General features: G+C 44.3%; 1 protein-coding gene across 5 annotated transcripts in view; it reads left to right on the top strand.

The window, feature by feature from the left end:
• CHRM2 (cholinergic receptor muscarinic 2) overlaps positions 1-24,252 on the top strand; it is a 228,338-nt gene that overhangs the window by 148,662 nt on the left and 55,424 nt on the right. The window contains exon 4 of one of the 5 annotated variants that reach the window (XM_053255278.1): positions 2,569-2,653. The exons of the other annotated variants lie outside the window; for them this stretch is intronic. The gene's annotated coding sequence lies outside the window, so the exon portion shown is untranslated. The remainder of the gene's footprint in view (positions 1-2,568; positions 2,654-24,252) is intronic. 5 annotated transcript variants of the gene reach the window in all.

Raw genomic sequence — 24,252 nt, 5'->3', positions numbered from 1 at the left:
GCCATGAATATTTGACTCTATCAGCTCTCTTTACACAGAATCTAGCAGCATTTCACACAGAAATCCTATTTACAATAATGAACTAGTTTAGGAATTATTTATTTATTTATTTATTTAAAACATTTATACCCTGCCCCTCCAGTACACTACTGCTCAGGGCGGCTCACAACAATAGAATAGATACAGAGCCGGGTCTCATGATCCGTGAGACCCAGTTTGGGGAAGTGAGCAGGGAGCCCTGGGTGGCCGGATTGGCCACCCACACGATGGCCGGGCCCGAGATGGAGCCGGCGGGGGCTGGGGAGCTCGGGGGCCGTGCAGCCCCCGGAAGCTCCAGTATGTCCTGCGCGAGTGCGCAGGGCATACTGGGGAGACCCCCGAGCCAGAAGGCTGCTTTTAAGATTTTTGTGATTGTCAGAATAGCCCCAGAATGTAAAATCAAAGTCATAAAATTAACCAAATTAAGTAAACAAGTTAAAAGTCAGGCTAAAACCACAATCAGAATTAAGTTTCAAATTAAAAGTTATTTTAAAAGCTAAAAATGAAGACTTATAAAAACTAAAGAACCTACCAGATATAACCAAAGATGGAGTATTTAATAGCCTCTTTAAAAAGATGTGTTTTTAGTTGTTTTTTAAAAAAACACTGAGGGAGGGAGCATAGCAAAGCTCTTCAGGGAGGGTGTTCCAAAGCTGACGGGCCTCAACTGAAAAGGCCCTGTCCCTAGTCCCTGCCAACAAGTTCTCTGTCAGTGGCAGGGCCATGAGCAGGGCCTGAGATGATGAGAGGAGGGACCTGGCAGGTTCATATGGGCGAATGCGTTCCGACAGGTACCCCGGCCCCAAACCGTTTAGAGCTTTAAAGGTCAAGACCAGCGCCTCAAATCTAGCCCAGAAGTGGACTGGTAACCACTAAAACTTCCGCAGGATGGGAATTTAATGCTAATATTAATGCAATTTACAATATCAGGGCTTATTTACAAAAACCAACAAGTCTGGGCCTCGTTCCTTCACACTGCCAATCAGAGGTGTAGGGAGGTTGACAGCTTTTCTGGGACAGGCTGCCACTGCCTGTCTTTGTGGCGGCCCCCCTCCTGTGTGTCTGCAGTGGCTGTACCCCCTTAGAAGCATGCTGATGCTTAGGTTGTAGCCAGTCCCAGGGCATGGATACGTGGCCCTTCACCCTCTCTCAGTGATACTGATTGGTGTCATTCCCCCTCTGGTGATATTTGTCATCCCCCCTTGTCCGATGGTGGCTGATGGTGATATGTTTCTAAACAGAAACTTCAGATAGACACCAGCAACCAGTCACTGGAGGTTTTGTGCTGGGGGTGGATAGGGCCAGTTACTCTCCCCCTGCTAAATATAGAGAATCACCATGTTAAAAGGTGCCTCTTTGCCAAGTTATCAGGCAAAGAGCACACTTAGATTTCAAGGAAATGGTTTTACTTAGCATCCTTTACACATGTTTAGAGAAACGCAAGCAGAGATTGCCTCTTATATCTAAGCAGATATGATTCTGCAGTGCAAAAAGTATGTGGACCACATTGTGATCAACCATTTTGGATCATACTTCTGGGTTGTGTCAAACTTCTGTTTTAATTGCAAATCAATGAGGTCATTCACATAATCAAAAACTGTGTTCTACCTGGGTTTGGGAGCTCTGTGTGCTCCCAATTTTTGGTTGTGTTTAAGCAAGGTAGGAGGGTAGTTTTTCCTCCTACCTTACTTCCACACAATCAAGAATTTGGAGTGCACACAGCTCCCAAATCAAGGTAGAACACATTTTTTGATTGTGTGAATGACCTCTGTATGTTTTATTTGTTATGGCAACCAATTAGTATATGTGCCTGTTCAGGAAAAAGATGACCCTCATAACAGGAAACTTGTTTTAAATAGATTTTTTTCCTTCTTGGTCTTTTTTCCTGATGATTTAAATCAATCCACCCTGATTCTAATTTATACCTATACTAGTTTATGTGAAAAGAATTCTTGTGTATAAGAATACAAACACCCTCTTCACCCGTTCTTTTCTTCTCTCGTGATCAGCGATATGAAAAGCAGAAGAGAATGCACTGGAAAAACTAGACAGTTTGAGGAATCACTGTGATAGATTCAGGAAGGCATAATGACTGGCCACATCTCCACACATTGTCTGCTCAGTGCTGTCCAGGTTTATGATGTGTTTAATATTGTCTTCCTCAATCACCCTGCGTGTCCTCACCCTGTTGTCTCCTATCAGATGGCAAAAAGTTAATAGCCTTCCTGAGACAGTCAGGTGGCTTGTAGAGGAAGTCATTGCCTCTCCTCCTGCATTCACCTGCTCGACTGTTAGCAGACATTTGCTGTAGGAGTCGTGCTTGCCCTTCAAGCCCAAGGTTAAACTCTCTCCAAAAAGGCCATTGTGGCTGCCGTGAACCGAGTCACTGGAAAGTAATTGAAACTTGGAGGATGCTGCACTGGTTATGTTTGGGCGAATGCTAATGAACTCCGCTTCATCTGCACAACAAGACATTTGTAACAGATACTGAGGGAGCCTCCCAAAGAGATTTTCTATTCCCGTCTGTAGATGTCCTGTGAGGAAGGAACCAATTTGGAGAAAATGAGAGGTCCAATGAATATTAACCTTCACATCAGACCACATCTCTTCCTAGGTATTTATTGATTTATTTGGCTAGCATACCACACAGTGCTATGTATGCAGTGGAATGTAATGTTTATGCACTCACACGAGCAAAAATATTGTGCAAATGAAGTTGCCCAACTCCAAGAGCTGGACTTGGAGGTCCCAAGCACCCTCCCTGGCATCTCCAAGATAGGGCTGAGAGGGACTGCTGCCTGAAACCTTGGATAAGGTGCTGCTTAGAGGTTCCCATATTCTGGGAAACACACCAGCAGGGATTCGAACCAACAGCCTCCTGCTCTCTAGGCAGGTTACTTCCCCTCTGCACCGGTAGAAACATGAAATGAGATCTCCAGGTTCATATGGAGGATTGTTTGTGTGTGACCTCATTGTGTATACTTGAATATCCAAAATAGTATGGTTTAAGTGTTTGTCATTCCAAGGTACCCCTTAGCCCAGCACCAGTTGACTGCAGTTTGCTATAAACTTGACAAAGCAAACCCAGCTTATAGCTGTGAGAAATTTCCAGGTTACTAGCCCACTGGATATTTATTTATTTGTTTTTATTTCCTAGACTTCCATAGTGTGTGTGAGAGAGAGGGGAGGGGAGAATAAAAATCTCTAGGGTGGTACAGAAAAAGAAAGAAATGTTTGGATCTCATTCTTACTCTGTTGCCATGAACTTGCAAGCTGGATGTCATCACGAGCAGAAGCAAATAATCTGACCTTGAGAAAAAGGGAGCAGTTGGGCCAGAAGAGCCAGCCCAAGTCCCAGCCCCCAAGCCCTGACAGCCCCCAAACTCTCTCACTCCCAGATTGGAGCCTGGGAGACTCTGGAATGAGTGTCTACTGAGTCTGAGCCCAAGCCCCTCCGTACAATGAACTAATCTTCTGCACTGAGTCCCCTGGGACTACACAACAGGATTGACAGTGGGTCAGGAGAGGCTTGATGGAGTGAAGGAGCTCCTGGTTGGAGGGCTTCCTCTTTACATCCCTCTGCTCTCCAGGGTAGTCTAGATGGATACAAGACCTCATAAGCCTAGATGGATTTAAGACCTCATGCCAACCCCAGCCCCTTTTGGTAGGGGTGTGCAAACAGGTTTGGCATTGAACTGATTTGGTTTGACAGTTCAGGGGTCGAACCGAACCACCCCTTGTTCAGTCCGATCCCAGACCAAACACCCCCAAATGTCCAAGGGATTTGCGGACCTCTGCCACACAGAGGCCAAGTGCACAGGCGCGCGGGCTGCATAATGGCTGCCAGGTGAAGGCCGAAAACTGGCCAAAGATTGGCCAAACCAGCCAAGGGGGGCATGAGGAAGGCCAGCAGGTGAGGGGGAACCTCTGTGGACCCCCCCCCCACCAACTCCAGGTACTTCCCCAAGGGGAATAAAGGTATAGATATAGATACACACACACACACACTAAAAGTGGTCTGCGAACAACCCCGGACAGGACCGGGGGGGGTCGAGGGGGTGCCGGAACGAACCGGGCCAGCCGGTTCCATGCACATCCCTAACTTTTGGAACAAGTTGTTCACTGGGAGCTCTCCAGGGTGCTGCTATCCCCACTTCCTTGCCTTGCCTTGTCGGTTCCAGATTTCAGGTCACAGGACACTGGGCTTGAGCAAATCACTTTCTTTCTGCCTCAATTCCCCTTCTGTGAAAGGAGAATAATACTGGCCTATCTCACACAGCTCTTGAGAGGGCAGACACATTAAAGATGTAGCCAAAATGGCCTCTGTGGACCATGGCATCTTCCTCCAGCTTTGGCTGGTGCAACAGATATAGCCTGTGTACAGATATCTTCCAGATTATACTAGTGCAATGCGCTGTACATGGGGTTGCCATAAAAAAAAATCTTTTCTGCAAACCAGAATATGGATATTAGGCTTCTAACTGGCACTGACTTTTGGTGACACACTCTCTGCAGCATCAGGAACATTCCTCTTGCACTCTCAGCCAAACCTCTTATAGTGCCTTGGATGAAAGATAGGATGCAAATATAACAAATCAATCTTAGGGATAAATTCATATAAAGCATATTCAATTCATGTCACCCTCCTCCTCCTCCTCCTCCTCCTCCCCCCCTCGAAAGACATATCCATATACTACCTTTCCGGAGAACAAGCCTGGCTGTGACGTTAGCTAAGGTACGGATATACGGTGCCTAGTTAAAGATCCATCAGCACATTCTAATTGAAATAGTGACATGGAAAAATTCCAGTAGTCTAAACATCTGCCAGCAGATATATGGCAGCATCTATCACGGCAACATGTTTATAGTGCGGGGGTGGCCCATAAAACTAGTCATAGCAACACCCACCTAGTGAATCTAATTTTTGAGACATTTCCTGAAGGGATTCATGGCTGAGAAATATCCCTGTGATTGACAATGCTTACTTCTTATGCACTGCTGTCTCTTGGTTTACGATTACCGTATTTTACGGACTATAAGACGCTACGGACTATAAGACGCACCTTAATTTTAATCCTGTTTTTCAGAGTTTTAACATATTAAACTGTTAAAACATATAAGACGCTCCTGAATTTTGGCGGATATTTTTCGAGGAAAAAAGTGAGTCTTATAGTCCATAAAATACGGTAATTAACTCTCCACCTCCCAGTGCTCAGGAGAAAATATTTGTTAGGGCTGAAGGACTTTAACCACATCTTCCCAATACTCTCAAAGTGCCAAAGGAGCTGTATTGCATTGTTCAAAATAGCACTGAACATTGTTCAAAACCATCAGTCATCACCATCGTCATCATCATCATCATCACCATCATCATCAAATGGCCTTTTAATCCAGGCTTTGGCCATTGAGCACCCCCCCGCCCAGCTCTCTTTTTAGAATGCATCTGTACCTGTTTTGTTTTCATGTTGTTTTTATTGAAAGTGTTTGATTGTCTTTCTCTTGTTGTTAACCGCCCTGGGGTCTTAGGACAAAGGGTGGTATAAAAATAGTAAACAATTCAAACAATAAGCTTCCTAATATTAGGGCTGTGTGTGTTGTATCAGGTCCGATCAGCAGGTTGGACCCGATATGCCCTCTGTCAGGCATTATGTGAGAGGAGAGCTGGTCTTGTGGTAGCAAGCATGACTTGTCTCCTTAGCTAGGCAGGGTCTGCCCTGCTTGCATATGAAAGGGAGACTAGAAGTGTGAGCACTGTAAGATATTCCCTTTAGGAGATGGAGCCGCTCTGGGAAGAGCATCTAGGTTCCAAGTTCCCACTCTGGCATCTCCAAGATAGGGCTGAGAGAGATTCCTGCCTGCAACCTTAGAAAAGCCGCTGCCAGTCTATGTAGACATTACTGAGCTAGATAGACCAATGGTCTGGCTCAGTATGTGGCAGCTTTCTATGTTCCTATGTTCTATGTTTGTTTGTGCATTCAGTTTGCCCTATGGCCACAAAACAACCCCACTACCCCGGAGGCTCCCAGAAATACCAAAAAAAAAAAAAAAAAGCCCTCTCTGTTTTATACTGAGGATGATTACAGCCTGTATTTGCAGCAGTAATATTGTTATTAATCTCTCTCCCTCCCCCAATACCATCTCCATTAATTTTTGTACAACAATTTGTTCGCTATATAATATTCTACATGGCTGAACATCTGTCCACTTTCTCCTCCTTAAACACCGCTTTGCTGCTATAGACTAGAGAGGCACTATCAGAATACATAAGAGGAAGGGAATGGAAACTATTGTATTTGCTGAGCTTTTCACGGGGGGGGGAGGGTGAGTCTTCCGAATGCCCTAGAGATGCCATCCCTCCAGAACTGGCTCGGTGTCTCCATGAATTAGTATCAGTCTGCAGGCGGCAACTGAAAGCAATCCTGTAGATTGTAATGGCTTGCGATTGTAAGCAATATTGGAAAAGAAACCTCCAAGAATAGCTGCAGTCAGAGTTGGTAGCCTTGTACCCCTTCCACCTTGGCAACCATAGCCCTGCACTAATCCCCAACGGAACCAGGAATTTTCTCTATGCAAAGCAGGTGTTCTTCCCTTGAACCACAGACCCTCTCCATTACTACCAATGCTTGAATTGGTGGTATACCAAATGTGTGGAAATGTTGCTGCTGCTGCCAGTAATCCAAAGCCTACTGTATATAATGCAATTTCTTGTTGGCAGCCCTAATCTACCACACACCATGTGGATGTTATACATATATGCCTAAATATAATTAAACTTGCTTAGATATAGTGTAGGATACACACCCTGACCCCTTTCTCATGATTATATGAGAGGGCTTAAGGGCGGGCGGCAGGGAAGGCACTTAAAACATACCTTCCCCACAGACGATTCCTCCATCCTTGCTGGATGCACTGATTGTGTGCTCACATGGCTGCTGGCTGCCCCCTGTAGTCCGGAGGGCTGGAGGTCTGGAAAATGCACTCGTTCGGTGCATTTTGGGGATCCCCGGCACTGGCCGGAAGCATAGGAAGCTGCCTTCTACTGAGTCAGACCACTGGTCCATCTAGCTCAGTACTGTCTACACCAGGGCTGCTCAACTTCAGCCCTCCAGCTGTTTTAGGACTACAATTCCCATAATTCCCAGAAACAGTGTCCAACAGCCAGGGATTATGGGAGATGTAGGCCAACATCTGCAGGACGGCCGAAGTTGATCAGTCCTGGTCTAAACAGATTGGCCACGACTTTTCCAAGATCACAGGCAAGAGTCTCTCTCAGCCCTGCCTGGAGATGCTGCCAGGTATTGAACCTGGGACCGCACAGTGCTGACACATGAACACTTTCCCGGAGTTAAGGGTGGCCTCGCACCCTTAACCATGGCTAAGTGGTGGGCTCCCTAAGCAGGTTTGCCACTCCTGGGATCGACTTGCCTCCTGACGGTTCACACATACTGCCAAGAGTGGGCTTGGCTCCCTTAGCCTTCTCTTGGCTGAACATGTGAACAGCCTCCCTGTATATAATGGATATGTCTTGATTCCTAACCAATGTTCCCTGTAACAAGGATTTCAAGGAAGCGGTTCTTACAATCAGTGAGACCCGCTTTTGCCAGGTTAGCGAGGAGAGCGAGCTAAGCCTGCTCTCCCCGCAGATGAGCAGGACGAGAGCCCTGGGCGGCCGGATTGGCTGCCCACATGACTGCCGGCTCCGTGATGGTGCCAGCGGGGGCTGGGAGGATCAGGGGCCATGTGGCCCCCGAAAGCTCCAGTATGCCCTGCGCAGGGCATACTGGGGAGACCCCCAAGCCAGGAGGCTGCTTTTCAGCCTCCCACCGGGGTCTACCCATGAGTAGCCATGGCTACTCATGATTTTTAAAACCGGATTTGCGGAGCACTTGCTCCGCAAACCCAGGTTAAGGGGAGGGTTACTTTGGCGGGTTAACCGCCTGGAGGCCACCAGGCTCCCTTGCGAACCCAGTGGTTCCCACAGTCAGGAGAAATCGGGCTAGGCTCCCCTAGCCCTATTTCTCATGATCATGGGAATAGCCTCAAGATGTTATTGACTACAATTCCCATAATCCCCATCCAAAGGCCATTGCAGATGGAGATGATGGGAGTGGTAGTCAACAACACCTGGGAATCCCTGTGCCAAGGAACACTGTTCCTAACCCCTACATTTGTTTGAAGGATAATTTTCCAACTTTGAAGTCTACATTTTCAAATTGGAAAATTGTACTTAGAGGCAGAGTGTGAAAGGCAGGGACAGGAGAGGACCAGGAGAGGGCAAGGACCAGGAGAGGGCGATAGGGGAGAGGCAGATGTGTCCTGAAGCCACTGAAAGGGGGGAAACGTGTGGAAATCAACATTCATAGCAGGTGTTAACTGCTCTCAGGGGCTCTGATTGGGCTACAATTAACCCTTCAAAATGTCTACAGGGAAATGCGACAAACCAAACCGAGCAGCAGTTCTTTAAAGTGGTAGCAGGGGATACAAACTGACTAACTGTGACTGACTGGAAAATACCTATAGCTTAGATGGAAAGTCAGTGTACCAGAATGGCTCATAATGGGAGCTGTGCATTAGGGAAGACCTTGTTCGATTATCCCATCAGCCTTATGCTTCAATGTGGCTTTAGAATAAAGTGGGGGTGGGGAGAGAGGGGGGCGTATTTTAAAAGTTACAGACATAACAGACTCCTGCAGGATATTTCCCAATGGCTATCTAGTCCAGTGCTAAGCAAACTTGGCCGCTCAGCTGTTGTTGGCCCTCCTTTCAGTTTAGACAACATCTGGAGGGCCAAGTTTGATCAACCCTGGACTATAGGCACACAGAAGGCGGCTTCTCACATAATTGTGGAGGGGAGACCAGAAATGGAGCTTCCAGAAAGAGTTGGGGGGGCGCTATATTTGACACCCCTTTTCTGTGTTCCTTTCCTCCTACCGCTGCTGTATATGTTTACTCAGAAGCTAAGCTGCAGGCGTTTTTTAATCAACCTTAGTCCGTTGGTTCTCAGTCTAATGCAAATAACTGCTCAAGGGAAACCGTGTTAATAGGGTCAGAGATTAGAACTGCGGTCTTGAAAATGAAAGCGCTTTTTAAAAAATGAAAGAACACCACTGCACAGAATGGGAAGTGGAGTTGAAGCGAGATGAAGTATATATCGACGAGGCCTCCCTAATTTGATTTTTAGCAATTCAATTAGGAGGCTGTATAGGTTTAATGACTCTTTGTTGACAACCCGCCTCCCTCCCTTGGACATTAGTTTTCCAGCCAGCGCATAACATCAGCACCTAAATAATTAGGACGGGTTTCAGTAGCTTGGAAGGGCAAATAAGCTTAAGGCTGTGGCATATGCTGGTCATGGACCACCATCCTGGGTAAGCCACAGTCATTAGCTCATTTGCATTTGGAGCTGCTACAATTTAGGTGTAGTTGGGTGGCAACTTTCCATTTTTGCCTGAAGCGAAATTTTGAAGCGAGTTTTCAAGGGAAGCAGAAACAGTTTTTATCATATTAGCAACATTTCCTGCGCGTGGGAAGCAGGTTTCTGCATATCGTTAATGCACATACAAAACTGAATGTTGGTATATGGCTATTATCCTATGGAAAGGAGGTTCCTTTCTAAGTGTTGTTTCTCTTATACTTAGCCCAATATAGGTAAGTAATTCAACCCTAGCACAACGTCCCTTCAGTGGGTGTTACTGAGGTATGCTTTTTATTTCTCCCCTACCCCCCACCTGCTGGAAGCAAGCTCTTTGGAGGACAGGGAACCATCTTACAGGCAAACTTCATTATACGCGGACACTATATCCATGTTTTTGCATATTGGCAGGTGTATAATTGACACCTGATTTAATTACCCACAGATACGCAAGGTTTAAAACCCACGTATCCGTGGATCCTAGAGGGCCAGAATTCACTGCAGACATCATTTCTGGCCACCATTTTGTCAGGAGGAGCCATTTTGTAGCTCATTTATATGTTTAAAAAAAGCAATTTCTTGCCATTTTCATAGGAGAAATGGGGAATTTCAGCCAAGGGGAAATCATTCCTGGACACTTGGATACCAGCAGAGCATGGTAGGGGACTTTTTCCACATTTTTCCACATTTTTGCCCCCCCCCTTTGCCCATTTTCCTGCTTCCAGGAACCTACCCCCTCCCATCCCATAGAGTCAATGCCTTGGTATCAGTGGTTTCAGCATATGCAGTCCCCTCCCCACCGCCGGAGGAACGGAAACCCCACAGATACCAAGGTTTGCATTATTATTTTTATTTTATTTTATTTTATCTATCTATCTAGCATATTTGAATACCGCCTGATATGTACATCTCTAGGTGGTGTCAAAATTTAAAATATTTAAAAATCAACACAGATTAAAATACACAAGACACAATAAAAACAATATCAATAAGTTATTAAAACAAGTTATTAAAATTATTAAAATTAATTCTAATTAAAGGCTTGCAAGAACAAGAGAGTCTTCTTTCTTCTTTATTTATTTACAGTCAGTGACCAAAAGAGAAATGTACAGTCATTAATAACTCAAAATAACATAAAATCCTTAAAATAAGAGTGTGTGTGTGTGTGTGTGTACACACACACACACACACATATATATACACACACACACACACACACACATACATACACCTAAAAATGGCAGTTGTTTTTTTAGTATTGAGAGTATTGAGGATCTTCCTGAGAACAAACAGAGAAGCCCTGGGACAGCCACAGAGAAAGCCCAGTCCTGGGTCGCCACCAAACTGGTGGCAACCATAACCGGACCTCTCCAGAAGATTGTAACTGGCATCAGGGCATGACAAAGCAGGCACTCTCTCAGATAGCCTGGACCCAAGCTGTTAAGGGCTTTATAAGTAATAACCAGCACGTTGTATTTCACCTGGAAACATATCGGCAGCCAGTGCAGTTCTTTCAAAACCAGTAGTATATAGTCCCTTCATGTTGTCCCAGAGACCAATTTGGCTGCCCCATTCTGAACCAACTGTAGTTTCTGGAGTATGGACAAAGGCAGCCCCGTGTAGAGTGCATTACAGTAGCCAAGTCTGGAGGTTACCAGCATATGTACCACTGTTTTAAGGTGTTTTATGTACCACTTCTAGAAATGGACATAGCTGATGTATCAGCCAGAACTGATAAAAAGTGCCCCTGGCCACTGCTTCAACCTGAGAAACCAGGGAGATCTTTGGGTCCAGGAGCACTCGCAATTTATGTACCTGATCTTTCAGGGATAGTGTAACCTCATCCAGAACAGGCAGATCTAAACCATCTCTCGGTTCCCTACCCCCCACAGTCAGTACCTCTGTCTTATTTGGCTTCAACTTCATTTTGTTATCCCTCATCCTGCCCATTACCACCTCCAGGCAGGCATTTAGAGAATATCTGCCATTTCCTGATGAGGCTTACATGGACAAGTAGATCTGGGTGTCATCAGCATACTGTATTGATAACACCCTGCACCAATCCTCCTTATTATCTCTCCCAGTGGTTTCATGTAAATGTTAAACAACAACAACAATTTATATACCACTTTTCAACAAAAGTTTCCAAAGTGGTTTATAGAGATATAATAAATAAATAAATATGATGGATCCCTATCCCCGAAGGGCTCACAATCTAAAAAAAACCCCATAAGATAAACACCAGCTGCAGTCACTGTAGCTGCTGTGCTGGGGCTGGATAGGGCCAGTTACTCTCCCCCTGATAAATAAAGAGAATCGCCACATTAAAAAGGTGCCTCTTTGCCCAATGAGCAGGGGACAGTATGGAACACTGGATGCAGTATGAAACCTTGTGTAACTCTACACTTTAGTTCTTGCTTTGCAGAACAACAGTCCCCAAGCGACACCATTTGGAATCTACCAGAGAGGTAGGAGCAGAACCACTGCAAAACAGCGCCACCCAATCCCATCTCCCTCAGGCAGCCCAGAAGGATACCAAGGCTGATGGCATCGAAAGCCGCAGAGAGATCAAAAAGGATCAGCAGAGTCACACTCTCTCTGTCGATAGCCATTTGGAGATCATCCATCAGGCTGACCAAGGCAGTCCCAACCCCATAGCCCACATGAAAGCGTGTTTGAAATTGGAATATTTACCTAAATGCAGGTAAATAAATATTCGTTGTAATACCATATTTACCTGACTACGTTAGCAAGACTAGGTTTTTTCCAAGTTCTTTGCTGCTAGAAATAATCTTTTGTGTGGTAAATAGCCACCTAATAGCGCAGCAGGGAAATGACTTGACTAGCAAGACAGAGGTTGCCGGTTTGAATCACCGCTGGTATGTTTCCCAGACTATGGGACACACCTATATCATGCAGCAGCGATATAGGAAAATGCTGAAAGGCATCATCTCATTCTCCGTGGGAGATGGCAATGGTAAACCCCTCCTGGATTCTACCAAAGACAATCACAGGGCTCTGTGGTCACCAGAAGTCAACACTGACTCGATGGCACACTTTTCTTTATATGGTAAATACAGTAAGCATTTATTTCCAATAGATTGCAGCTGGAGATGATGGGAGTTGTAGTTCAGAACCATCTGGAGTACCCCAGGTTGGAAACTCCTGATGTAGACAGTGCTGAACTAGATGGTCAATGGTCTGACTTGGTATAAGGCAGCTTCCTATGTTCCTAAGTTCCTAGAAACGTGGTTGCCAATCTTGGGTTCTCAGATTGCAACTCTTTAACTAGAGTTCTAGACCAGCGACATCTGTGGACCCAAGGTTAGATACCCCTGTTCCAGAATGTATTATCAACATTTGGAGTGCCCCAGGTTGGGAAACCCTGATCTACACCAGAGGTGAGCAAAGTTTGCTCTCCAGCTGTTGTTTAACTAAAACTTCCATCATGTGACTCTCCAGCGTTTCAGGCAGGAGTCTTTCTCAGCCCTATCTGGAGATGCTAGGGACTGAATCTAGGGCCTTCTGCATGCAAGCAAATGCTCTACCACTGAGCTATAGCCCCCTCCCCGAAAGGGAATATCCTATAGCAGACAGTGCTTGCATGCCATCACCCATCCAAATACAAACCAAGGGGAACTCTGCTTAGCAAAGGGAACAATTCATGCTTGCTACCACAAGACCAGCTCTCCACCTGAACAATGTTCAGGTGTTATACTATTGATCAAAAGGTCAATCTATTTTTGAAAAGATGTCATCTTGCAGTTATTTCTCATTGTACCTTTATCATATCTGAAAGTACATTGGCCGAAGCCCAAAGCTACAAAAATCTCCCAGTATAGTTCACTCAGCTCTCTGGACAGGTAATTCTGACACTTTCATTCTGGCGTATCCAGCCATGACATCTTAATGTTGTGTTTGCTATCCAATGGTAAAAAAAGAAGAAACCCTATCCCCATCTTTTCCGATGGCTCAGCTGCAGGACAGCTGTGTCAAACAAGCCCAGTGTCTCTAGTGGAGCTTGTAATTTCCACAATGTTAACAATCAGCATCAACAGGCCAGCTTTCTTGATAGGTGTAAAATCCTCCCGCAGTCTGAAATGTTGGAAAGAGTGGCTTTGGAAATATTGAGGCGGGAGGCGGGGAGCTGGATTTCTTTCCCTTCAATTATAAATAAAGCTGAAATCTTTAACTGAAGAATTGATTGGCTTAATTCTGTGGTCTTCACTATTTTTCAAGTGGGGGCTGCTTTGACAAAAAGCCTTCAGTGGGAGACCCATTTCCCACTGTGCTGACTTCCATACAGTACTCCATTTTTCTCAGTGCTGAGAGGGTCCTTTACAAGAGACCCTAAGAACTCTAGGAGGAAAGCACTGGGAAGGACTACACTTCCCAGCATTCTGTGCATGGCTTCCAAGATGGAGCAGGGCTAAAGAGGCCTCTGTTTCCCTCAAAGGAGCAGCCCGACCAATACTGGGCAAAGCATAGCATGGCATGTGAGAGTGGTCATCTCCACATTGTGCCAGGGGGACTGTGCAGAGCATTCAGCTTTGGCTGAAGCTTCACACAGGCCCAATACAGAGTTAATCAGGGAGCTGCATTTAGGGTTGATGCGCCCTATAATGAAGAACAATGGCTTAATTGGATGAAAGCCTTTCAAATGAGCTGAAAAGCGATCCCTGATTAATTGGGCCTCATATTTTTAAAGGTATCATGCAAATACTTATAAAGCTGCAGGCAGTTTCTTCGACTATGTCCCCTTCACTATCACAGGTTAGAATGTCTCTTCAAGGATGGTGCATCCTACAGGAAGTTCTAAGGATAACTCATGATGCCTGCTTTCTGCATCTTTTGACGTGGTGACTCTTACCTAGCACTCCCTCCCATGAGCAATGAATTTGGTTTCTATCTGATTGTCAGCACAAGAATCAGAAAGAGATGTTGGCTAGACTTTGAGTGGCTGCCATTTTGAACCAACATGGTAGATCGGTGAAAGAATACCACAGTCAGGGTCTCCTGGTGCTCCCTTCCATGTGCTGTTAATATGGGTTGTCTCAGGTTGTAAATGCAGAAATTATTACACACACACACTGGTCTGAGGAGAGCTGGTCTTGTGGTAGCAAGCATGACTTGTCCGCTTAGTTAAGCAGGGTCCACCCTGACTGCATATGAATGGGAGACTAGAAGTTGTGAGCACTGTAAGATATTCCCCTCAGGGGATGCAGCTGCTCTGAAGAGCAGAAGGTTGCAGGTTCCCTCCCTGGCTTCTCCAAGATAAGACAAGATTGTTATTTTTTAATTGAACCAACAAACTACCAAAGCATACAGTATGTTGCCAAAGCACAATTATATACAAAGTGGTTGTTTGTACATCATATATCTACAAAGATTTACACACAAGGAATTGGAAACCCACAGGTTTATAATCCTGGGTTATAAAGTATATGCAGGCAGTACTGTAACTTGGGGATGGGGGATTACAAGGCACATCAGGTAATTGGGGGGGGGGGGTTACGTCCAATGTCCAGTTCCATAATTTGTCCCATTGCTGTTTAGAAGAGATACACTTATCTTTTTGCACATAACCATACAAACTTTTCCAGAAGAGATTTACTGTCTCATCCACATGAACCTCTTGGTCGTGTCTTCCCTCCCTATTCCTATGCAGGAGCATTGCATAAATGACATACAGGTTTACTAACCTGATTACGAGAAGGGAGACGTTCCAATTCCCTAGTATGAGGGCACCGGTTCCATCCGATTTCCTTGAAGGTTTCTTTCTGGGACCTCAAAAAGAGGTTCTATCGCTCAAACCCGAGGTTAGTTCCTCCCAAGTCTGTTTTTCCAAATCAGGCCACTCTAACTAACAACTTGCTTACTCCCTGCCATACTCTTTTGGCTACCACACACTCTTTTAAAAAATGTGAATGGGTTTCCCTGAATGTCTTGCCTAGCTCACTAGCTTTCTGTTTGCAGGTGATGTTAGGACACTCTTGCTGGTCCTCTGGGAGCCATGGCTTGGTGGTATAAATGCCACCTCGTTTCCCATAAATGGAAAGGGACCTTTTTTCCTTAAAGAGAGCGATAGGGTGATCAGGTTGCAACAAGTAGCTGTGAAGACAATACTGAGCTAGATAGACCAATGGACTGATTCAGTATATGGCAGCTTCCTATGTTCCTAGGCATGTTAATTCCATCAACCTTGAGAAAGTAGGCTAAAAATGCACCAAAAGTGTGCTCTTCAAAATTCTTCTTGAAGAATTTCTTCAAGTTCTTCTGAACTCATATGCCCCTACCCCCATCTTCAACCCATTCACAGGCTGCAAAAATGGGAGGGCATGTTTGGTAAATTTTCAGAGAGAGAGAGAATTGGTCAAACCTATCACAGGCAGCGATAACTCTCAGCAGCCACTGCCTGGCACCTGCCCTTCCCCCCACAGAATGCCCTCTGCATATTGCTACATTATGGCATCATGTTGTGCAAAGGGGGCTTCTGAAGAATAATGGCAGCCAGTGGCCATTGGCCACTGAGCGGAGTGCAGGGGCGTATCTAGGGTAGGGCAGGCAGGGCACGTGCCCCGGGAGCCACTTGAAGGGGGGCGCCATTTTTAAAAATTAAAAAATTGATAATAAATGGCCACCGAAAACAAAATGGCCGCCACGCATGCTCAAATGGCCTCTGTGAGGCCCTAGGCCATGTCAGGCCTCACAGAGGCTATTTGAGTATGCACGGTGGCCATTTTGTTTGCAGCAGCAATCTTAAAAATATATTTTAAAAAACGGCCACCACACATGCTCAAATGGTCCCTGCGAGGCTGTAGAGGCCAGCAGGGGGAGGGGGAACTTTTGCAGATCCCCGCCACAGCCTTTACGAAGCCCCCTGAAGGGGCTACAGGGTTTTTTTGTGTGTGTTTTTTAAAAATTAATATATATAAGTCACTGTACACATATTTAGTTTGGCACTATGTACAGAGAATCAGGGTTTGCGAATACTGAGCTGAAACTTATGAGCTAGGATTGTATTTATTTGCTCTTACTTTGCTTCTTGTGATAAGTGAGTTAAGTGAGTCTTAATAATATGGCTATTAATGGTGAGTTTGTCTTTGAATAAGTATGAAATCCTTATTATTAAGGCCACTGGGAGTTTCTTGCTCTTTTGCTCTCATTTTAACTGTCTTTCTGAAATACTAGAATATATTCCAAGCAGTGACACAGTTTACTCTGCATATCCTTTAATTATTTTCAGAGTATCTGGGAAAAGTCAAATTCTCCATTTATTTTTAAAACTTATGTAATAGTGATGCTACAATGCATATTAGAGAATTAGACAGGCACTTCTGTTTAGTTTTCCAAGTACACCTCCACATAGTATTTGGGTATTTCATGAGCCCCAGCATACTGAAATTTGTAGTTTTCCAGCATTTTTTGGTCTGGCTACGTCCACTGCTAAATATTTTTTGAAATATTAAAAGATTAACGAGCTTGACTTGTATTTTTCAGCTGATATTATGGTAAAGTCATCTGAAAGATGGGTGTCAGATGTCTGGATGGGGACGCAATTTCAGTGCTTGCCCTAGGCGCTATTTTCCCTAGATACGCCTCTGGCGGAGTGATGCAGCCCTGCTGTGGTCAGTTTGGTGCAGACTTTACACAGGCTGCCTGTGGAACATTTGGTGTGGGGGACAGAGTGTAAAAGGAAGTTACAGTTGTCTTTTAAAATATTTTGGAGACCATGGTCCAGAAGTTAAATCTGATCAAAGGAATAAACGTAGAACGAAGGTTTTCAAGAGCACATGATTGGCAGAAATCCAAGAGTTCTCTATGATCTTGAGAAGAGTGTTGAAGTGTCACGGGGGTAAGCAAGGGGGACTTTGATGTAAAGTGGGATTGAGGCATTAAGGAAGGTGTGTGTATTTCTTGTCTAGCCCAAGGCGGAACAACATCAGCCTCCTGGCTGTGTTTGGACTACACCTCTCACCTTCCCCATTCACAGTGGCCAGTCATCAGGGATGATGGGAGTTGTAGTTCAACATCTGCCAGAGAGCCCAAGGTGTGCAGCCCTGATCATGCCAAATTTTTGGCTACCGATACTGATAAGTAACAAAAGTAGACTTACAAGAAAGCTCTCTGAATGCTGTGCTACCTATTGCACAACTAAACCACTAACAGATGAAGCAGGCAGGACATTATTCTTAAAATCATTGTTTTGTGTTTATTGCTGGGATTTGTGGAGTTAGATATGTGAGCAAATATTTCCTGAGTACATTTTAATACATTTTAACAAAGATTTGAACAGTGTGTTTATCTCAACTTGAATGTGAGGGGAACCTTTTGCAATTTTATGGACATTTTCTTGGGCTGCTACTAGAAGCGGAGGGGAGGAATACAACAGAACAATGTTGGATATACTTCCTTTACGTTATCAAAAAATGCTGTGATAACTCTTTGCTATGGATAATTCCATTTTATGCACTGAAATGAAGTTGCACACGCTTATGGGAACATATGCAAATGTTTCTGGGAGAAGCTGTTCAACTTCCAAAAAGTACAATATTCACAAAACAGAACTCACAAAAGCCTGTTAGGCCTGTTATTAGTTTTTGAACAACTGAAAAACAATGTTAGATAGAATCCCCCAAGGTTCCTCTGATGGTGCTTCAAGCAAGAAAGAATTCCTCTGGAAACTCATCAAGAGTTCTGTGTAGCTCAAAAACCTGCTACCCTCCCAACACAGATCAATAAGAAATTATTATCTGAATCATTGGGGATCCTCCCTTTCCTTGTACAAGGCCCAGAAGTAGAAATATATTTTCCCAAAAAAAATGAAAACATGGATTCTCAGGAAACTAGATGTTGCATTTGATTACAATTTCCTTGGAGTCTGGTACACATACAGATTTTCAGAATTCAGACTGCTGTGGGATTGGTCCCAGTTTCAAGTCTTAAATTCATCATTTGTCTGCTTGCCTAGGACAGATTCTGGCTTTCAGTCCTAGACAGAGGAACAGAAGCACCCCTTATTTGCATGCTGAGGGCTTTTAAGAGGAACTTTAATCCCGCAGAGTGGGTGAGAAACACCTTTGGTACTTTTAATTCCTAATGACGCAGCGGGAAGTAACTTGCCTAGGGAGCAAGAGGTTGCCAGTTCGAATCCACGCTGGTATGTTTCCAAGACTATGGGAAACACCTATATTAGGCAGTAGTGATATAGGAAGATGGTGAAAGGCATCACATCATACTGTGTGGGAGATGGCAATGGTAAACTCCTCCTGTATTCTACCAAAAGAAAACCACAGGGCTCTGTGGTCGCCAGGAGTCAACACTGACTCGACGGCACACCTTAACCTTTATTTTTAATTACCTGACAGGGAAGAGAATAGACCCAGCGTTTCTAGTCTCTGAGATACCAGCTTCTGCTGATATGGGACAGGACATCGAGTAAAAGGAATATGCATTGGCATTATTTAAAAACATTGATTCAGCAGTCCTTCTGCAAGATGTTTGCTGTAAATTGCATCATCTGAAATAAGGCCAAGAAAATTGATGTTGCAAGGGACTTTTTAAGCTTATTGTACTACATTTATCGTCTGCTTATCTTCCAGCAAGGAATACAACACACTGCACAGAGGGTTCCCGGGTAGTCTTCCATCCAGAACCAACCCAGTTTAGCTTCAGCAAGGTTTCTGTATCATGTACCTTCATACCATTCTTAGGGAACAATCCTAGCAATTAGGCACTGAGCACGTGACAGGTTCCATCAGATCTTATTCTTGGTAGCTGAGGTTGGTTTCTGGCAGAAAAGGAGTGCAAATGGGAGATTCAGTGGATAAGGAAGGCCCAAGTCAGACAAAAGAGGCTGCAAGATATGAGAAATTAGGACTAATCACACTATTATCAAAATTAAGGTAGGAGGCAGTAAACCCAGCTATCAATACTCATAAGAACCCACACAAATCCCTCCAGCCCAGCTCACTCAAATGAGGGTAGCCCAACTTCTGTACCTTGGGCTTTTTTTAACCAAGGTAGGAGGCAGAGAGTTCTTCTACCTTTCTGTTTTGATTGTGTGGGTGCATACTCTGGCATTCCAAATCCGGGTACCTAATTTGCATATTATGTAAATTAGCCTGAAAATAATGTTTGATCAGAATAGTGGCTGCACATTTTGCTCCATAACTCCTCTTCTACAAAGGCTAGAGCTTCACTTTAAGAAAAAACCAAAAAGTGAAAGCTAAATTCCGGGCGAATCTGGGTGGGCTAAACAATCCAGGTGAGATACTTAAAATCTGGGTGAAACGCAGAATTCCGGAGGGCATGACAACTCTAATCTAGTCTAATATTCTGTTTCCAGCAGTAATCACAGTCTGCTCACTAACTGGGCATGAAGGTAAAGCCACCAATTGTTTGTTGCCCAAAATAATTTGTTCTTCGGAGATATACTTGGAATAAAACTCTTTATGCTCACACCTGGACACCCGAAATGTAGGCACAGCAGACATTTTATCAGGGATTTGTCTCTTATCAGTTTGTCTAGGAGGGAGATAAAAAGCAAAAGGAGATGCATTTTTTGTTTTTGTTCATCACCTGCAATATCTCTCAGATGAAGTATATAATTAAGGCATTTTCATGGTGACTGGCTTGCTCTTTCTGCCCTTCATGAGATTTGAAGTCTATTGATCTGTTTTTCCCCCCCATCTATGTTGTCTCTGGGAGGATTAAGCCACTGTAGTGATCAGTGCAGGTAAATGATCTGGAACTCCACAGGAAAAAAACATCAATTATGAGACACTTAATAATGCACCAGTGCAGCCTTTCAGATACATCGTTCTACCTTTCTAATTTTGCTTTTCATTGTATGAATAACTATATCTCTGGAGTGGATGGGAGGATTTAAAACTTTTAAAAAGTTGGAGACACTACAGAAAGTGTTACTGCTTCTGATGAGGATAAGCAAACTTGCATCCCCAGATATTATTGGGCTACAACTCCCATGACTCCCATTCCTTTGGCCAGTGCAGTTAGGAATGATGGGATTTGTAGCCCAACAAAATCTGGGGACCCCCTGGAATGGGGAAAGAAAAAGGAATGCAAGGCGGGACTGAGTTAAATTAATGACCAAACTAAATCAGCTGTGGATGGGTGGTCCTGAAGAATTCTAGAAATCAGGCCCATCTCCCAAATATCAAAGCCAAATTCAAATCCACATCTTATGTGTGAACATTTTAAATTCAAAATCCTAATGTTTCAAGTTTGCTGGCATCTGTTTTAATGATGTTAGGCTTCAAGAAAGACATATAACATGCAGTCAGCAGCTGTCAAATAGTAGTAATGACTATTGCATGTTTTCTAACAAATGCTATCAGAATGCTATCACTCCAGGGCTAAATTAGAAGAAATAAACAAACAACACATGCCATCCATCACATGCTTTCAGATACATACTGATGCCTTTCAGATTATTTGCCTGGGGGACACTGGGATCTTGGTAGGAATCCTGCCAAGGATTCCTCACAGAGAAGGACATCTGGAAGACAACTTGCCCAGCACTACGTAACTGATATTTCTCTCAGTAGTAGAGCATCTGATTCGCATGCAGAAGGCTCTAAATTCAGTCCCTGGCAGCATCTCCAAGTAAGGCTGGGAAAGACCTGGAGAGCTGCTGCCAGTCTGTGTAGACAATACTGAGCTAGGTGGACCAAGGGTCTGAGTCAGTATACAGCAGCTTCCTATGTTCTATATTCCTAAAACGTGCCGATGCCTGGATTCCTTCATACACACAGCTCCTGAAATGCAGAGTGGGATATTTTCCCTTGATGTTTCCCATCAGCCACAAATGCTGCCTGCATCTTATCTTACCTCCTACTTATGGATGCCGGGTAGCAGAGAGAATTGCTGCTTGGAAACCCATCATTTCCAAGTCATACCTTGTGAAATGCGCCTGCCTTGAGACTCATGCTGGGAGCGTGTCCTCAGCAAAAACTGCTGGTTCGCAAACCATATGTGCCGCCATGACATGTGGAGCCAGCCAACGTGGATTCCAAGCACCGGCATCCCTGTTGCAGGTACATTTAGCAAAGCAAGCCACGCAAAGGCTACCCAGAATGGAGCTAAGTAAGCAGCACCGTCCAAGGATGCATTATTGCAGCTGCCTGCTGTCCAGCCCAACTCAACAGCACAAAAGCCAGGGGAATAAATTGCAAAGGAACCCATGCAGTTTTATGACACACTTCATTTGCAAGTAGCTGGCCCACTGCCGTGCCTCTTTACCAAGGAGAGAAGAGCAGGTGAATACAGATTAGAGTTGTAACCCAGCACAAGATGTATGGGTAGCATTAGGGAAATGACACTTGGAGCTGAACATAATAAAAAGCATCGCGCCAGGGAGGCTGGCTGGGCAGCTTTATGAAATGCTATTACCATGCGGTTTATTCCACTCATTTCAATGTATGTGTAAGATTTGGTGGACTCCCCCCCCCCCCCGCCTTCTCCTGGATCTAAATCATAGGAAATGAAGGGGGACAAAGACCAACATGGATAACGCCTAAGATCAGAAACATGGGGATGGTTGGTGTGTGTGTGTTTGTGTGTGTGTGTGTGTGTGTGTGTGTGTGTTACCTGGCTGAATACTCTGCATCAGTAATCCCGTTCACATGTTATGTCCAACATACAATACAATCTAGCCCTATTCAGACTTTATACTGCATGACGTCTGTGATTTTGCGTGAACGACTGTCCATGCAAGCCCTATTCACACATTAATTGAGTAGTACAAATTAATCAGATTTGTTTTATATTTCTATCTCAGTATTTTAATTGTGTCTCGTTTTTTACAGTTTTGTTTTTAAAATTTGTTTTTAAATTTTGTTTGTAAATTTTGCTGTAAACCCCCTTGGGATTGTTTTAATAAAAGGCAGTATATAAATTTAACAATAAAACTAAACAAAAAAATTATGTTCAACACATGTACAATCTGCACAATATAGGCATGTACAGATCTGTGCACACATACAGTTCTTCACATGTCATCTTGAACACACATAAGCAGTACCCATCCTATCTGTACCACGTATTTGAGAGGGTCTACACAGGTCCACTTTTAAAGGGAATACATACAATCGTTCATACCGAAACATGTAGGTAGCAAGCATGAGTTGTCCCCTTTGCTATTGATTGGGAGACTACATGTGTGAGCACTGTAAGAGATTCCCCTTAGGTGATTGGGCTACCATAGCTCAGTGGAAGGGCATAGCCTCTGCATGCAGAAGGTTCCAAGTTCCCTCCCTGGCATCTCTGAGGTAGGGCTGGGAGCGACTCTTGCCTGCAACCTTGGAAAAGCCACTGCCAGTCTGTGAGCTACTGAGCTAGATGGCCCAATGGTCTGATTTGGTATAAGGCACCTTCCTATGTCCCTAAGCACATGTAGGATCATGTCTAAATATGACTGTGTTCATTATACAACTGGGCACAGGTTCCTCAAATCCACAGGACAGAAATGAAGTGTACTACTAAATGTGCGTTGAACGAAATGTATGCAAATATGCATACGAATCTGTACACACGAATACTGTGCATAGTCTCTGGATGCACTGAACACATTATGTTCAATGCACATATAGTAGTTGTAACCTGTACTCGAAGAGACTCATATCCACATTCACGCCAAAGCATCTACAAGTGCCGATGATGAGGGAGTCTCATCTGTCATGCACACAGGACACAGCCTTCTAAGTTATTGCACCCCTAGGCTTTGGAATGCTCTCCCGGATGGCATCCACTCCTCAGTCTCATGACAGCTTTTAGGGAGCAAGTAAAATCATGGTTTTTTTACCCAAGCTTTTATATGAGTGTTGTAATCATTGTTAATAATAATAATTAATAATAATAAAAACAACTTTGTTAGCCACCCCATAAAATTGTTCCTGGGTGGCTCACGACACATTAAAAAGCATCCAATAAAAACACATAAAACACAACAATACAAAATACAATACAACATTTTAAAAAAAACTTTTTTAAAAATAAAATTTTAAGAGTCTGAGTAAAGAGAAAGGTTTTCACCTGGCATCCAAAAGAAGAAAGTGACTGTGCAAGGTGGGCCTCACTGGGGAGGCTATCTCATAAACAGAGTGCCGCCACCAAAAAGGCCCTCTCCCTAGTAGCCTCGCCTTGTTTGGCAGGGGCACTCAGAGCAGGGCCAACAAAGAACAGCTTAAAGTCCAGGTCAGGACATAGTCGGGAAGATCTTAAGGTCCAAGTCATTTTCTTGTTGTTGCTGTTGCTTTTGTGCAGTGTTGCAAGATTTTACTGTGTATATGGTGTGGGTTCTTGGGGGTAGTGCCATCTCAGAAGGAAGCTGCATGCAGCGGCACAGCAGGTAAGGACCTGCTCTCCTCTTTTTTAAAGAACCCACTCACTGCCCTCCCCCCGTGGTGCCGAGCCTCCGTTCGTGCACATCCCTAATCTCCACACTTGCATCTGAAAAACTGGAGTCTGAATAGAGCCCACAGATGCACCAACTGTACATGCATAGAGTCTCCCATTGTACACACAGAGCACATGCACATGCAAGCGTATGTGTCTGACTATGCTCAGTTATGGGGGCGGGGCTTGGGGGGTGAAACGAGGCCGTTGAAACTGCCCCGCCCTTCGTTGCCATTTTCACCATCCCCACCTCTTTTGTGACAGTGCTACTTCCAGGAGCTGTTGACTGGTCGCATTTTTCTTTCCCATAAATTCCCAGATTTTGCTATTGGTTTTTCTGATTTTTTAAAAAAATGTTTGCCCTACCTTTCTTTCAACAAAAC

Source organism: Hemicordylus capensis, chromosome 5 (assembly GCF_027244095.1).
Source record: "Hemicordylus capensis ecotype Gifberg chromosome 5, rHemCap1.1.pri, whole genome shotgun sequence".
Lineage (NCBI taxonomy): Eukaryota > Metazoa > Chordata > Lepidosauria > Squamata > Cordylidae > Hemicordylus > Hemicordylus capensis.
The sequence above is the reverse complement of the archived record's forward strand: the minus strand, read 5'-3'. Positions and strand labels throughout refer to the sequence as shown.